Source organism: Dermacentor variabilis, chromosome 6 (assembly GCF_050947875.1).
Source record: "Dermacentor variabilis isolate Ectoservices chromosome 6, ASM5094787v1, whole genome shotgun sequence".
Lineage (NCBI taxonomy): Eukaryota > Metazoa > Arthropoda > Arachnida > Ixodida > Ixodidae > Dermacentor > Dermacentor variabilis.
Genome location: NC_134573.1, coordinates 149965559 through 149982001, shown reverse-complemented (window position 1 = coordinate 149982001; position 16443 = coordinate 149965559).

Here is a 16443-nt window from a genome sequence, read left to right as displayed (position 1 = left end):
TGTTTTACCCTGTGACAGTGGATGTGCAGTGAAGTTGTTGCCGACGTTACACACTACCACAACAAGCGATGTACAGTCGATCGTAAAATATTGTGGACCGCGTGATCTGTGGAAAAGCTGCACATCTCCTGGGCCTCACAACGCAGCCTGGTATTCCCATCTCTATCATCTACAAGGATATTGAAACAACATTGTGATGTGCAGTTTTACTGGTTACTCTTGCAGGATGCTCGGAAGTTCGACGCTTTTGAGATTGCGTGGTCCGCGAACTTTTATGGTTGACTGCCCGCACCCACGTGCCCGGAAATGTAGCATGCATCCTCGTCGTTGTAGGCTCTTCGCCATGCATAGGTGCAATATTTAACTAAATGAATGTTTGAAAGTAAAATGCGTCAGAAACGTGCTAAAATACGACTTACACGCAAGCTGCAGACATGATAGCTACGGCGACCCCGTAACATTTCCATATAGCCAATGGGGCCGGTTTTCGCAGGCAACGCTAGCGGCACCTGGAATCTAATGGTAGCTGCACTGGTAACAGAAAAACGTTTGTTTACTAATACTCGATGATTTTTTCATTACTGTTCAGTTTAAATTTAAAAAATTAATAAGAAAGATGGGTTTTCCGTGCCAAAACCACTTCCTGATTATGAGGCACGCCGTCATGAGGAACTACAGAAATTTAGACCACCTGGATTTCTTCTACGTGCACCTAAATATAAGTACACGGGTGTTTTCGCATTTCGCCTTCATTGAAATGCGGAACCTCGTGCTTAGCAGCCCATCACCATAGCCACTAAGCAACCATGGCGTGTTAAATTAAAAAGAAAATGACAGGCGTAGTATGAATAATACATAGTTGCTTAGAAAGTTAAATGTATATCCAAAGTGCAATGACGCTTTCGAGGTGTTCCGCACAACAGACGATCGACTGCTCGTCTGATCGTCTGCTGTTATGTAACTCGTAGGTAGCTTGTGCATTCGCCTTTGAAGGTTGGCGATGGTGCATAGGTCGAGCAACATCACAACGCTGTAATCCCACAAACTTACTGCAAATAAATTGCTGTACTGTGAGAGCCATCGATGCTTACAAGAAATAAAAGACACGTGAAGGGCGTTCCAGGAGATACATCGGTGCATAACGTGCATAAGTGTTCATATGCAAAAAGATACCGCGTACACAGCCCCACCGCATATGTCCGCTGAAGACAAGCTGTCCGCCGCTGAGGGAAGAAACATATCAAACCACATGAAGCTGTCGCTGTTGCGATCAAGGTATGGCGCTGAAGTTCCTGCACAATTGCAGTTGAAGATGCCCCACCGCTTAGTTCTCAATATTCAGCAAAATGCAGCTCCCTTTGAGCATAACCATGTAACTTTCACAAGCGGGATTTCTGTCTCGGCAGTTCGTCTAACGGTCCACACTGCAAACTCTCTCTATTGCCGTTACCGATTTCAGAAGTGTGTTATGATATAAAGCTTTTCAGTGTTTAAACCGGCTTTAAATTAAAAAAGCTTTAAAATTAAAGGAGCAATGTTTTTATATGCTTATTTATTTGAATCATTACAAATAAACTCTACGGTATAAAGGCTTATGAAACGTTTCGATTACCGCTGCCGGCGGCGTGCCATAGCGAAATAAATTCAACTATGAGTGCACTGTCGTCGTTTCGACAGTGGCGACCGCCCAAGACTTGGATGTGAAACACGCCACCCTCACATAGTCTAGGTTTTATATTGTTATTCGCATAGGTTGCGGAGTCGCTAGCGCAGCAAACCTCCACATTCTCGCAGGCCCTCCGTCTACAGCAAGTGCGTTATTGAAATAACCGAATTTCTCGAAGTGATATGTATCATAAAATTCGTAAAGTACGATTTACGCAAAACCTGTAGACATGATAGCAGCGGACTGTAATTCGAATGTACCAAAAACATAATTCTGTTGCGCGGAAACTCAAATACGAGGGCTTTCAGCTGCTCTTTGTTATTTGTGAAAGCAAAACCGCGCCCACGAACACGAAAAATCCCGACCAACTATAACTCGATTCCATACATACCAGTCAACGCTGTGGAAGCTATGCAAGAAATTCGGTGAAGGAAAACTACCACTACGCGCGTTCCGTCAACGCTTCACTGGGCGCCAACAGCGTTCGCTCGCGTGAGCATGCATGTACGCCTCCTCGCGGCGGGTAGAAAAAAAAACGAGAAGAAACACAAAAATAAAAAAAAAATTAATAGAACAACGCATTAACAGCATTATACCACAGTGTGTTTGTTTTTTATGGTTAAAACTTGTTTCCTTCAATACTGAGCCCATATAAAAAAACAGTTGCGCACAGTTAATTGCCGTCAACATACATCGAACTACTACATCCATGTACGAATGAATCGACTTCAAAAAGTTTCTCTAGCCTACACAGTTTCGTTGGCTGTTATGTATGGAACGGAGTATAGAGGCTAACAGCTCCGCTGTAAAACGGTGCTGTGGTGGTTCAATTGGCAAGAATATCGCACGCGTAGTGCGGAAACGTGGGTTCGTATCCCACCTGCGGCGTTGTTTCTTTTTTTCGTACACTTTCATTTCTCCTTGTTCAAACAAAACAAGTAATTCCACATATGCTTTCTTTGGTGCCATTGTCTGTTGGGGGGCTTCACATGACAAGGTTCTACACCTAGCTGGTGTCATAGACCGTGATGTCTGTAGAAACTGCTCAAGTTGTTCTCCGGGACTAGCTGCGGAAGAAAACAGACACGCGTCCGCGTCCGAAAGCTACAGAAGCTTTCTTGGTCGCCTCAATTATGCCCTATTTTATCCAGCCTGACCGGCTGAAGAGTGGTTGAAGATTTGGACAGTCATAAAGCTGAAATGACAAGTCATATTTAGAATAAGTTCGTACGAGAATCGCTTGTAAACATCACAAAAGCACTTGCGGACCCGAATGATCGAAAAAATGCCTACAAATTTCAGTTTGATCAAAACAGCGTGACACTCTTGTGCTTAAGCATCTAAATTGGACCACTAATATTATGCTCTGTTTGTGGAAATATATGGCAGAATAAATATTATTTGACCTGTGTTTAGTCATCGATGTCCGAGTTTTCTGGTCTCCATGGTAAACGAACGCAACTGGTCAGATCTCAGGCAGCGATACGGCAACTAACGTGGACCCAGCTCGATGGAGTGACAATGTCATCATGTCTAACAAAAGTACCTCTCCTTTACTATTTGCACCTTTCCACGTTCCGCTTCATTTCCACGTTGACGCGTCATTTATTGGTTAGGTCATATCAGGTCAGCTAATATCATTTTTTAGTGGTCCCAGTCAAGAACTCGTAATCACGCTGCAGCCCTAAGTGAAGGCACACTGAAGGACTAGTTCTCGGGTAGGGTCACATCGCCACGGCACAGGATGCGGCGAAACAGAGGAAACGGGCCTGGTGGGCAAGCCGCATGCTGCATCTGTGCCCAACCTATAAAGCCGTGGCTCTGCTTGGTCTCCAGCGGTGTCTTCGCAATCTCTCGTTCAGCAAAACTAACTTAAAAAGAAATAATTTGATAACCATCCATTCTACCTATGGCTGCATTAGGTAAAAAGATGTAAGCTCTCATAAAAATAGTCGACGATTAATGTTAGCATTTCCAGAAAGTTCAAGTACTGCAAAAAATTGGCAAGAAAGACCGCGCTTACGATATGAGCAATTATGGTGGTTGTTTAAGACAGCAGGGAACTGATGCCGAGTTGATTCTTTCACGTCGTTCACAAACAATCACTTTTCGTATTAAGACTCACTCACATTATAGGCCAAGACGACACCGATTTCAGTCTGCCGACTGTCGGCGACAAAGTTTTTCATTCTTGTCGGCGCCTCTGTCACACTGTACCGACACCGGCAGTCTGCGCCGACATTCTGCCGGGCCCCGTGTCGGCGGAAAGGTCGCGTCGCGACAACGTCTGCGGTTTATCTTGTCACACGTGCCTGGCGTTCACCGATGCAGACTTCTGGCTACGTGCGGTGCCTTGTTCGTACCTTTAATTGAACCACTTCAAAAGAATTGTGGCGATGATACCGTTTACTAGATAGGCGCCGTCAAACTTGCGGTACAAAGGCACTGTCGTTCCAATTACTTTCTTAACAAAACGTCGTTTTATTTATTGAAGCACAAAAGTAACCAGAATGCCAACGCATTTCTCTGCGAATTTCGGAATTAATATCTGGAAACTGCAGTGTCAACTTGAGAATTCGTTCCATGTGGATCCGCCTTGCGAACTCGCCGGCTAGAATTTGTAAATTGCGATATGTGCCATCAAGCAATTAGTTAAAATGTTAAATAGAGCGTTTGTGTTTATTAGTCGATTACGCATATCAATTTTTTTGTGCATGTCCGCTTATTCAAGCAGCACCAGCTCATGGTCTAGAAGTGTGGTATCAGCCACAGGCAACTTTTATAAACTTTTGAAAGTGTTCGCTAAAACGCTCGGTAGAAGCGTATAGCTGTTTCGGCGATCGCGTTGTCGGTGCGATGTTTTCGCTCTGCGACCTATCTCAAGACGACTGGCCGCGGACGACGGTTGGCAGACTGGTTTTGTCGTGTTGGCCGACTGATCGGCGTCGGCGTTACGAAAGCCTGCCACATGCACTGTGACGACTTAGTGTCGTCCGTCGGTGTCGGTGGGGTTGCCGGCCTATAGTGCGACAGACTGATTCTCAGTGACACAGTTTGTCGACTAGTCGGCCAATGGTAGGTGTCGGTGTCGTGTTGGCTTAGTGTGAATGAGCCTTAATTTATTAGTAATGGCAGACTTAATTAAGTGCTGCGAAATACTCTGTAACAGTCCTACGCAACCTGCTGCAGATTTTTGACAAGTGCTCACGTACTACGCGAAACTTGTCTGCTGTAACCTGTCTTTACCTGCTTCGTTGTATCGGTGTTGCAAAGAAAATTCCTTATTCGTCCGTTTACAGAGCCGCGGGCTCTATTGAAGGCTTTTACGGTTTTCCAGCCTATTTCCACGACACCAGCTCTATTTCTCCCCTTGCGGATAGCAGACATTGAAAGCGCGACTTCTGCCGTAAGAAAGAAATGGAGGAGCGGTGACATTGTCTTTCAGTTCTGGATTTGGAGACAGTCTACGTTGACATCTAAGAAGACAGCCCTGAACCCAAGTAATGGAATACATCTGGCAGATGAATTTGCCATTTAAGCCTATCACGCGTCAACAAGAGGAAAAAAAGAAGTTAAGAAAAGCTGATCTTAAAAAGAAAAAAAATTGTCATCTCCACCCGAGTTTCCCGTGACCAGAACAAATCTTTCTTCAACTGCGAAGCTTTCCTTCCGAGAAACACCTATGGGTTTCCATTGTAGCTACGTGCCAAGGTCGGGCAGATGGCAATTATTTCCTTTCATGAACCTTCCTCCACCTTGAGCTATCCCGCAGTACCAATTTGCGAAAAGCACTGCATGTTATCTTTATATGTGCGAATGTATGAACATGACAAAGCCTACTTTAAGAGCACAAGAAAGCGTGACTACTTGTTCGAGTTTGCAAGCACTCTACTAGGTCGCCTTGTTTGGACATCAACGAAGCCTGCATCGTTTGTTGCTCTGATGCTGTCTTCATGAAACTGCCTTTTTAGCTGGCTTGGTCCTAACTAGAACGATTTGTTAGATGGCCGCTGTTACAGTGCTACTGCCCGCTTAATGTCCATTTAGCCACCTATACGGCGAGTAATGAAGCACATCCAATGTTTATCTGACAGAGGAACTAGAAGTATGGCTACTTTTCGATTTATTATTAACGGCAACGCGACAGGAAGACAAAGGACAAAGATGAAACGAACAGACGGAGTGCTTGTGTGCCCGGGGGAGGTATTCTGTAAGATTCCGCCTAGTGGACATGTCCATTTCGTCTGCTGCTGAGGTTCTAATTGGCTGCATTGGGCTGCTCTGGGCTGCGCATACGCTATAGTGAGGCGCCACAGCCAATCAGAACTTCCGCAGCAAACGGTATGGACATGTCCACTGGGCGGACTCTTACAGAATACCTCCCCAGGAAGGCCCATCGTCTTCCTGTCGCGTTGCACTCAAATATGAGTCTGTGTGTCTCTTCTAATTGAGAAGCTGGTGAGATGGATGCTACGCCCGCTTTCTCGCACTTAGTCAAGCGTTAGCAGTTTATACGGACGCTCGTGGCCATTCGCAGCGTCGGCGCCGCCGTTGCCGTGCTGTCCCACTTATGGCGCATACGCGACTCGCGCGCCGCCGATTACAGAGCCTCCAGAGACAAGGAGTGGTTTGGGTTCCAAAAAAAAAAAACAAACACAATCACGAGCGGAAGTGCACGCGCCCTCAGGGCTACGCTCAGTCACCTTACTCTGTTGGAATTAGCATTGCACGCACGCGTGCTGTAAGCAGCCTATAGTATTCCTGCTTGAGCTGGTGTGTGGTGCCATTGTCTCGGCAGAAAACGCCAAGCTGATTCACAGGAGGCGCTGACCGACCGCTTCCGACGGTTTTCCATCCTTCTCATCGCGTGCGCCATCGAGATGCGGCGCCTGCAACGCCACTGGCGACGTTCGCCGTGAGGACATTCGCCAGCGTTGCGAGTCGCCTGGTAGCTTCCCTGGCGCTGCTACGCGCAGCAGGAGTTGCCCTGTGTGCTGCGTCTTGCAACTACTCGTCGCACAAGCGTGTAGTTAGAGCGACGTCAAAGGAATTCGAGTGCAACGCTAGAACTTGCTTTCGCTGTCAATCGTTCGCCTTTCAGGCCAGACTGCCTAATTGTTTTTTTTTAGCGTGCGAGCGTTAAGAGCCCCGTGCCGCACAGAAGCCGGTGTCGGCGTAAGCGTCGACGCCGACGTCCGCGGCCGACAAAATTGTCGCGAACCATGCATGTTCTATATGGCACTAAAGTTGTTCTTCTATCACAAAGGTTAGTTCTTACGTTCTTTACAAAGTTATTCCTCGGAATTGTGAGAATAGCAATCCACAAACTAATGTCATCAAACAAAACACCGACAGCGCACGCTTTTTATGTTAAATTTTCTCAGACTGAAATATCAAAACTGCGAAACAATAACAGAAGGTCGGCCCATGCAATAGACCGCGTTTGTACCAGAAAGGTCGCCTTCCTGCACATATTTTGCCGTCAGTATTTCCCGGTAAGCATTACTGTTCCGTATAAGCTGCCGTTGCCCGAAAGCGTGAGAATCAGTAAGGGATGTTTTAATGCTATCACGTTCCACTCTCGAAGACGAGGCTGAAGAGCCATCCAAATTTGTTCTTGCTATGTATAGCTTAATAAATAATGCGACAATTTTATAAAAAACAATGGAAATGGTGCACTGATACGCTGAGCGTGTCACGCCAGCTATGATGGCGGTTTTGTAGTCAAAAATGAGTGAAGTATTTCCGTTCCTATGAAATTGAGAGAAACGCCTATATAGTATTATCAGTTATTATCTATTTTTTCGAATATATATATATATATATATATATACATACATATATATATATATATATATATTTGACAGGAAAGCGCGAGAGTAGGCAAATAACACAGAATTTCTGGTGGGCTAGCTACCCTAAAGCTACCGTCTTTCTCCTCCTCATCACTAGGTGTAGTATCAATCTGTCGTGGTTTAGCATAAGAGCGCTCAACAATAAGTACAGTGCGCGACACCCCTGTGTAGAGCGCGCCAACGGCAACCGCCGGGGCGCTCTGGAGCCAGCCAGCGACGTCTAACGGTACTTGTTGTGCCCAACATAAGATGCGTCTGTACACGTTTGGCAGCACATACAAGTCCCTGCCCGCGGTAGCGGTTACACGCAGCTCCTTCGTCTTGCCACTGCATGCTGCATGCTACCAAGACAGTTCCGCTTTCGCGCAGAGCAAACCAGCGCGAGCCGAGACCAGGGTTATATTTTCAGGAAAAGTGCCTTCTCATTCACGCTCAGCTAATCGTCCGCTTCTGCGGGCGGTCAAAGAATAAGGCTTGTGTGTAATATGGGGGGATAAGCGATTGCTTACATATTTTAATGCCTTCTTTGTTGCTATCTCCAATTAGTAGCTGGTAAAACGTGCGTATGAATGGAAGTAGTAACTATCGCTTGCAGTTGCAACATTAACGCCAGTGCAAGACTTAGCGTTTGTAATGTACGCTGTAAAGTGCGTATACAGAGATTGTTCACTCTTAGCGAAAGCACCTCGTTAATATCAAATTGCCAACAGCTGCTTATGTTCTAAAATAAGACCCAGCGGTTCACCTTTCAATGCCAAACATCCGCATCTTACTGCAAGCATCTCAAACAATGCAGGCGCAACATTCTCAACTCTTGTTTTTATATACAAAGTGTCGTTAACTGTATATTGCCACCTTGTATATAGTGGTGGTGACGAACAGAGTATGACAAAATTGCGAAGGACGAAACTGTTTATTGGGCAAACCTGTGCCCGCAAGAAAAACGTGGCACTTGTAGCGCAACGACACCGGCGCGCAGAGTCGGCGATCGTCGAAATTTGATCAGTGGGTCAAGCGCGTCGGCTTTTGCACACGACTCGTCGAAAGTTGCGGCGTAATCGTTGGCCCGCGTGCCTTCCGCCAAGTACCACGCAATTCGCGTAGTGCATTTGATAGATTCACACGTTTTGCCGAGATTGCTCTCTTTGAATAATTACGAGCATTTTCTTTGTGTTCTGTGCGTTGTTTTTTGGTTACCACTATCCTTTTTAGGGTGTCGCTGCATGCTGCCAGGCCTTCTACAGCGAAGCTTTCTTTGTCTATTGTCGTTGCATTTTTGCTATTTATCTTGTTTTCAACACAGGCTATGGTAGGAGCCATTGTAGTTCTTTAGCCTGTCGTTGAACAAGCGCTATTCACATGCCACTATCCATCTTCCTTTCGGTTTGTTTCTACTTTGCCGCAATAGCCTTCAATCTTCTGTCCATGTATCTGCTCGAGGCAGCCACCTTGGCGTTACGCCCATCTTGCGTTTGCTTTCTGAACTCTGGCTTCCCGAATCCCGTTCCTGCCGTCAAGCAAACCACGACTGCTCGGAGGGAGGCCTTCGGAATCCGCCAAGTTAGGAAATACACCGAGAGATTTAGTTGACGCAACGTTCAGGATAGCCTGATACATCTCCTCGTCTGGACCGTTGCATCATAGTAGGTATTGGTTTCCACTGCCGACCTATGCTAGCGGTCTACTTTTATTCTTCTTCAGTATCATGAAGGCTCAGTGGATTTCACTATCAGTAACACCGCTCTTCCTGCCGGCTACAATCAACCCCTTGGCTCGACTAGACTGACCGTCTTCTACATAACCCTTCTTCGATGCATCAAGCAATAAACTATCCTAACGTGGAAGGATTGATGTTGACGAAGGATATTTTTTTTCTCTCTCTTCATGTGACCTTGAGTAGGTTTCGTTCCCAGATTACGTCGCTTTTTTATGCCAGTGGGCCTTTTACGAGCGCGAAGGCTCAGGATTCAGGATGAGGGTGAATGCGCGATTCGATCACACTAAAAGCTTTCAGTGCTTCAGCCCGAGCTGACCGGGACGAATGAGTAGCCCTGCACGAAATAACGAAGCAGTAGCAGTCGTTGCTTGCTCGGTGACACAGCAAATGCATTGTTTCTAAAATAATACGCACGCAACTGATATATGTGAAAATGCTTGCTATTTTAACGGGAAATCTTGATTTAACTAGTGGGTTACGAAGCGGTGTGAATGAGATAGAATGACCCTGCGGAATAACAAAAGCAATTTATTTTAGGAGTTTGACAAAGCACTGCTATCGTTCAGGCTTACTTCCGCGCTTGATGCGAATATCCAGAAGTGCACATCGATTTTATTTTATATACTTGTGCCTACATTTCTTTTCTTTTTTGCCGAAGGAAGGCACTTTGGTTAGAAGCGTCTTTCTATGTTGTTAGTATGGCATTGGCTATACGTTAAAGAAGGAGAGGAATGGAAGCAGGCCAGGATGTTAAGAGGAAAATTTAACTCAGGCGCTCCTATCTAAATACATCGACAAGGGATATTCCCGTTTCTCGGCAACCACTGCACCGATTTTTATATTTGTTGCAGAAAAAGAGTTATGATATTATGGCTTCATGGAAGCATATATTTATTTAGGTCGTCAATGCTTTTACAAAGAATACAAAAAATTGCAAAATAAAAAAATAATAACTCAGCGATCAATTTTACTACTTCACAACTCAGCAATGCAAAACAATATCACTTTATCACTGTGTATTATTGGGTGCAAAATGCACCCAATAATGTACCCCAATCGGAGGAAATTTATATATATTATAAACCCCTATGAAGTATGCCACTTATTTGTGAGTAGGAATTTCGCAAACCATTTACAAACATTCTAAAAAGTTCACGTAAGCTGTAAACTCATGTAGGAAATTTGTCCGCTCGAGATTCTCTAAGAGATGCAGTTTGCAGAACGGCGGTATCTGTTTTTGATTCTGAGTTACGAATTACTAACATTAGGTTTCCTAATTTCTGATTCCAAATTCCAAATTTTTTAAGGTTATCGATTTCCGGCAAGTTGTAAAAATTCCAGGTTCCAAAGCAAAATGCTGATTAGTAAAATCACTAGCGCTTACCTTTTACCTCCGATGCAACAAATTTCATTCAGCTGTCTGCAGCGGTTCTGTTACACAATCATTTATGCGTTTTACGTGTATTTGGATAGGGGAAATCTGAGTGGGCCGTGAGCTATGGCTACCTCTTAACTATGTAGAACTTAACTATGTCTGGTAGGCAACTATACGCTAACGAATGATGATAAAGGGAGAGGAAGTAAAGACACAGTGAGTAAAGAAATTCGGTAGCCTCAAACAATGAACAGACTCCCCTGTATAGCCGTAAAGCAGTCATGGAGTGAATCAAACGACGCGTGTCCCTCTATAAGGAAAGATAAACAGCGACTTGGAAGTCGAGTTTACTCATTAAGCCGCGAAAGTTAATTATTCGTCAGGGGTGGCGGGAGGGCACGTAGCGGTTAGCGTCTAATTATTGGAAAGGAAAAGAAAAAAAAACGACTGGAGAGCGCCAGTCTGTCCCGATTTATTTTTCAGCGACTCTACCGCGAAACCAACGAGAACATGCATCATATGGCATCCCTCTTGTTCTTTTCTTTTTCTTGCTTGTTGCATCACGCTGTGTTCCTTTCTATTTCGTTTTTCTCGTGTTAAGCGACCACCGCGGCGGAGCCGAATTAAGGCGCAGAGCCCAATTAAGGCGCAGAATGACCGCGGTTAATTGTCCGTTACGAGACAAAAGCAAAGTGCACCCAAATAAACGGCCGTGGGCGCCACAGAACTCTTGAATCAAGACCAGGCGAAATTCCCATTCTATCTCTCAGGTCATTGGCGCACAGCTCGTATTGTACGACATGGATAGGTGCGTTGTCAGATAATACCGAGAAACATTCGTCATGAAAGCAAGAAACGCTCGTCATTTGCCAGGGGATAGAAAATGAGCAAAATGAAGAAAGGATGAAAAAAAAGACATTGAAAAAACATGATGAAAGAGATGATTTTAAGACCTACGTTGTTCGTAGTATAAGGCTTGTGAAGACCGTACACCGTAGGTCTTATAATGTGGCAGCGTGTTTCTTAAATATCTTTCTTAATACCTTGGCTAACGTTAGCTGGGTGGCAACAACGTATATTATGAGAGTACTAGAACACCGCACAACCGTAAGAAATATATCACACACCACACAACCGTAAGAAATATATCACACAGTATCACAAACAGAAAACAAATACCTAAAACAGAAGATATGGCATGTTACGTCGTGGTATCACTGTATAGTCGATTCGCCGCCAGGGGGCCGTGGAGTACTGACGTGCCTCACATGGGCTCCTGCGTCCTGCGCTCATCTCTACAGAAAGGCCACTCACCCCTTTCATTTTGCTGCACCGTTAGAATCGGCAAGATTCAAGGAACCGGCGGATACCACCTACATTACATGTGAGTGCGTTTTGGTCAAGATATCGAGCTTCATCTTCGCCGACCGCCCCGCGCCTTGCTACGCCTAACGCCCCTCGAGACCACGGCGGTCCGCCGGGGAGAACACCTGTCGCACGTGCAGCAGGCACACGGCGCGTGAAAGGAGTCCGACAGCGCTCGATGCCGCACGAGCAACAAGCGTCTCACGTGCACTGTGAACCGAAGCCGTCGCATCCAACGCCGGAGGGTCGTTTCGCGGAAGATATGATAGGCTGCGTGTCGCTCTGAAGTCTCGGGCCAAGATGGTTTTCGCTTCGCCCGGAGAGCGCCCACCACGCGTTCGCCACCTTCGCCATGGCAGTTTGAGCCTGGTGACACTCGGCCCTGCATCCCTCGACGAACTCCGGGCAAGGGAGGACCTGGAACTTCGTGCCACTCGCATGCTGGGCCAGTGGCTCAGTCAACGGGCCGCCACCCTCGATCTCCCTGTGGATCCCCCCCTGCCTACTACCGCTTCGAAGCCTCTCCAGGACGGCCACCCAGTACAAGAGCCCCATGCTTCGGTCCCGCTCCCCCCCTCCGACGACGAGGACATGGATATGTCCAGCTCCCGGAAACGCGCCCGCGAGACGGAGAGCGAGGACGAGGAGCCAACCGGGCGACGTAAGCAGCCGTCGAGCTCTCCCTCCAGCCCGGAGCAGCACACGGCAGCCAGCTGCCACGTGCAGCAACCGGACCACGGCAGCGCCATTTCCCCACACTCGGGCGAAACAGCCGCCACCTCCTCTCCGCCTGCCGCCCAAGACGGAGGCCCTCCAAGAAGGGCGAGCACCACCTCTCGACATCCCGCCGAGTCTACAGCAGCCGCCTCCGCGCCCCCTCAGAGCAAGGGCGCGCCCGGAACCATCCTCGACGCGCCGTCTGCTCCTGATGGCGGTGCGTCCCCTGCAGCGTCTGTTAGCGAACCATCTACAAACGAAAGCGCTGCCGACGAGATGGAGCTGACGGACGCAACACCCACTGTTTCGTCACATCAGGGCCCTGATCACCCCGCGGCGCGGTTCCTGAAGGACGCACCATGCCAGCCTGCTTCGCGGCCGAAGCCAAAGGGGCAGAAGAAGCAGAAGAAGAGGAAGGAGCCTGCCCATGTTTCCCGTTCGTCTCCCGGGGCAACGGACGACTCGCGGCGCCCGCCCGCTACCCTGGTCACCCCCAGTGTGCCTACAGCCGCAGTACAGAGAGTGACACCATCCGCCCGCGAGTCCACCACGTCCGACTTCACGCTGGTGCAGTCAAAGAGGGACCGGCGCCGTGCACGAGCCCTGGCGACTGCTGCACTTCCGGTTGACCCCGCGGTCGTCGGTACGGTGCTCTTCCGTCCCTCGGCGCCCGGCGGAACCTTCCGAGGAGCACCGCGCCTCTCTCTCGCTGCAACCCTCTCTTCGCGGCCCGGTGTTGCAGTGGTTCGCGTTAACCATAAGCGCAACATCGTGGCCGCCGATACTACCACCCGGGAATGCCTGGAGGAGCTGCTGGCAGTCACTGAGCTGCACGGAATTCCAGTGACTGCCCGACTGCCAGCCGAGCGCGGCAAGAGCACCGGCTTCCTGCACGGGGTGGTCGGGTTACCCGCGGACACAGACCTGCTGGGAGCCATCGAGTCGAGCGTTCCCGTGCTGTCGGCAACGAGGGAGGAGAGCACCATCACCGTCCGATTCGCGGGACCGGTCCCCCCTGAACACGTGCGCCTTTTCAAGCTCGGGTTCAGGGTGCGACCTGCCCGGCCCCGTCCAGTGCAATGTCGGCAGTGCGGCCGCTTCGGGCACGTGCTGGAGTCCTGCAGATGGCCGACCGACTGCATCTCCTGCGGCAAAAGCCACGCCGAGGGCGCCTCCTGCGAGAAAGTCCGCTGCAGGAACTGCGGGGGCCCCCATAGGGCCGACACTCCTGCCTGCCCCAAATGGCAGGAAGAACGGGAGGTGGCCACCATCATGGCTTCCTCCACCTCGGCATTGCCGAGGCGTGCTGTCAGGGCAGCAGTCCGGGAGGAGCAGCAGCCACAGCAGTCCTCATCTTCGGCGCGGTCCTATGCGAGCGTGCTGAAGGGCCCCAGTCCTGCACCCAGGCATCCGGTACCAGCCCCTCGTGCCTCTCAACGCCAGCAGACACAGGATACTGCTGCTCCACCCGCCCAAACTACTATGGATCAGTTGGTAGAAAACCTGCTGCTCACCATGCAAGGAGTCAGCACCTTGCTGCCAGCTGACCATCCGCTCCGGGCCATCTGCCTGCAGGCAGTGGCATGTCAACAGCAACACAATCACCATGGCTAGTCGCACAGCAAAACGTCGGCCGCGCATCCTGCAGTGGAACGTGCGCTCGCTGCGCCGACGACACGCCGAACTTTCCGAACACCTACTTCTGCACGAGTACGACGTGCTCGCGTTGCAAGAGACATACACGCGCGACGGGGAGTGCAACTTTCCGGGATTTGTGGGCTACCACAGTGCGACCACCTGCGAGTTACGGACTTGCGCCAACGTGCAGTGCTGTGATCCGCTCCATCAACCCGGTCGCTCCCGCGCGTCTATTTACGTCCGTGCGCGTCTTGCCCAAGCCGTCGTTCGTGTGGCCGACATTGTGCCCACCTCCGTAGAGTGTGTGGCTGTGACTGTACGCGTTGGGGGGGTCGACACTTGTGTCGCCAGCGTGTACGTGCAACCCGTACGACGGTGGGATACGACCTTCATCGAGAGCCTCACCGCGCGCATCGGTGGTGACTGTGTCGTGTGCGGTGATTTCAACTCCCACCACACGGCGTGGGGAAGCGCCCACAGTGAGCCGAACGGCAGGGACCTGCTGAGTTCCATCCATGCTTCGGGCCTGCTAATCATCAACACCGGAAGTCCCACATTTGTGCGTCGGAGGGTACACGGGAGTGCGATAGACTTGTCGCTCGCGAGTGAGCGATGCCACTACGAGTGGGTTCGCAGCCCTGACACGCAGGGGTCGGATCACTATCCGATCTCTCTCGACCCGCTCGGCCTGAACCGCACGAGGACATGTACGTACCGCGTCACGGACTGGTCCCATTTTCGGTCCCTCTGTGCAATATCCCCTCCGGCAAATACAAACTTTCTTACGCATCTTACGAGGTGTTTGGATGCCGCTACAAAATCGTGCGCGGTGCCTGCTGGAACGCCGGTCCCCGATATCAAGCTTCTCAATCTGCGCGCTGTCCGTCGTCGCGCCGAACGCCGTGCCATCAAGAGCGACAAGGTGGAGCTTTGGACTTTATACAACCGCCTGGACGCTGCGTGTCGCCGTCACGCCAGGCAGCGCCGCAATCAGAGCTGGCAAAGTCTCTGCGTGTCATTGGAGGACACTCGCGACAAGTCGCGCCCTTGGCGCATTCTCGCTTCCCTCCTCCGTCCCAAGATTCCTCGCCATCCTGCACTCTCCATCGCGGTGGCTACGGGCTTGAGCACAGAGCAACTGGCCGAACTCTTCGCCGATGCCTTCGCCCCACCGCCACCGTCTGTGCGCCCCGTCAGTGCATCCTGCGAACTACCGCCGCACAACAAGGCTGAACTCCTCGCTCCCCTGCGCTACTTTCCTACGAGGGCAATCTTGGAGCACGTTGAGGTGCTTTGCTCGGCCGAGTTTACCCTTAGTGAGTTGCGCATTGTTTTGAACACGCGTAAACGACGCTCAGCGCCTGGTGCCGACGGACTAACTCATCAGGTCCTCAGGAACGTCGACGCAGCGCAGCTCCCTTCCCTACTCGAGGCATTCAATGCCGTCTGGCGCAGTGGCATTATTCCTGCTGGCTGGAAAGAGGCGATCGTCGTCCCTATTCTCAAGCGCGGCAAAGCTGCCACGAGCGTCAGCTCCTATCGCCCAGTGTCGCTTACTTCGGTAGCCGGCAAAACTCTGGAGGCCATGGCTTTGCGCCGCCTTGAGTGGATTGCCTCCGCCCTCGACGCTTTCGCCCCTGAACAGAGTGGTTTCCGGCGACTGCGCTCAGCAGCTGACTCGCTCGCGGACGTCGTAGCTACGCTCGAGCACGCAGCAAGTCGCCAAGAAGCCGGATATCTCGTGCTGCTCGATGTGCAACGCGCATTTGATGGTCTCCCTCACACCACCATCATTCAAGCCCTCCGTGAGCTACGTGTCACCGGCCGCCTCTTTGACTACATCGCGGCCTTCCTCAGTGACCGCACGCTCAGAGTGCGAGTTGGTGACACGCTCAGTGCCCCTCGCAGCGTGACCTCCGGGGTTCCCCAGGGCAGCGTGATCAGCCCATTTCTTTTTAACTTGGCTCTGGCAAGACTACCTGACTACATCCCCAAGATGACAGCCCACGAAGTCCACGTGGCGATCTACGCCGATGACATTGCACTGTTCGCGTGCGGGCCCACGGCCCTCGGCTTCCAAGTGCGAGAATCCCTGCAGTCGGCGATCAAT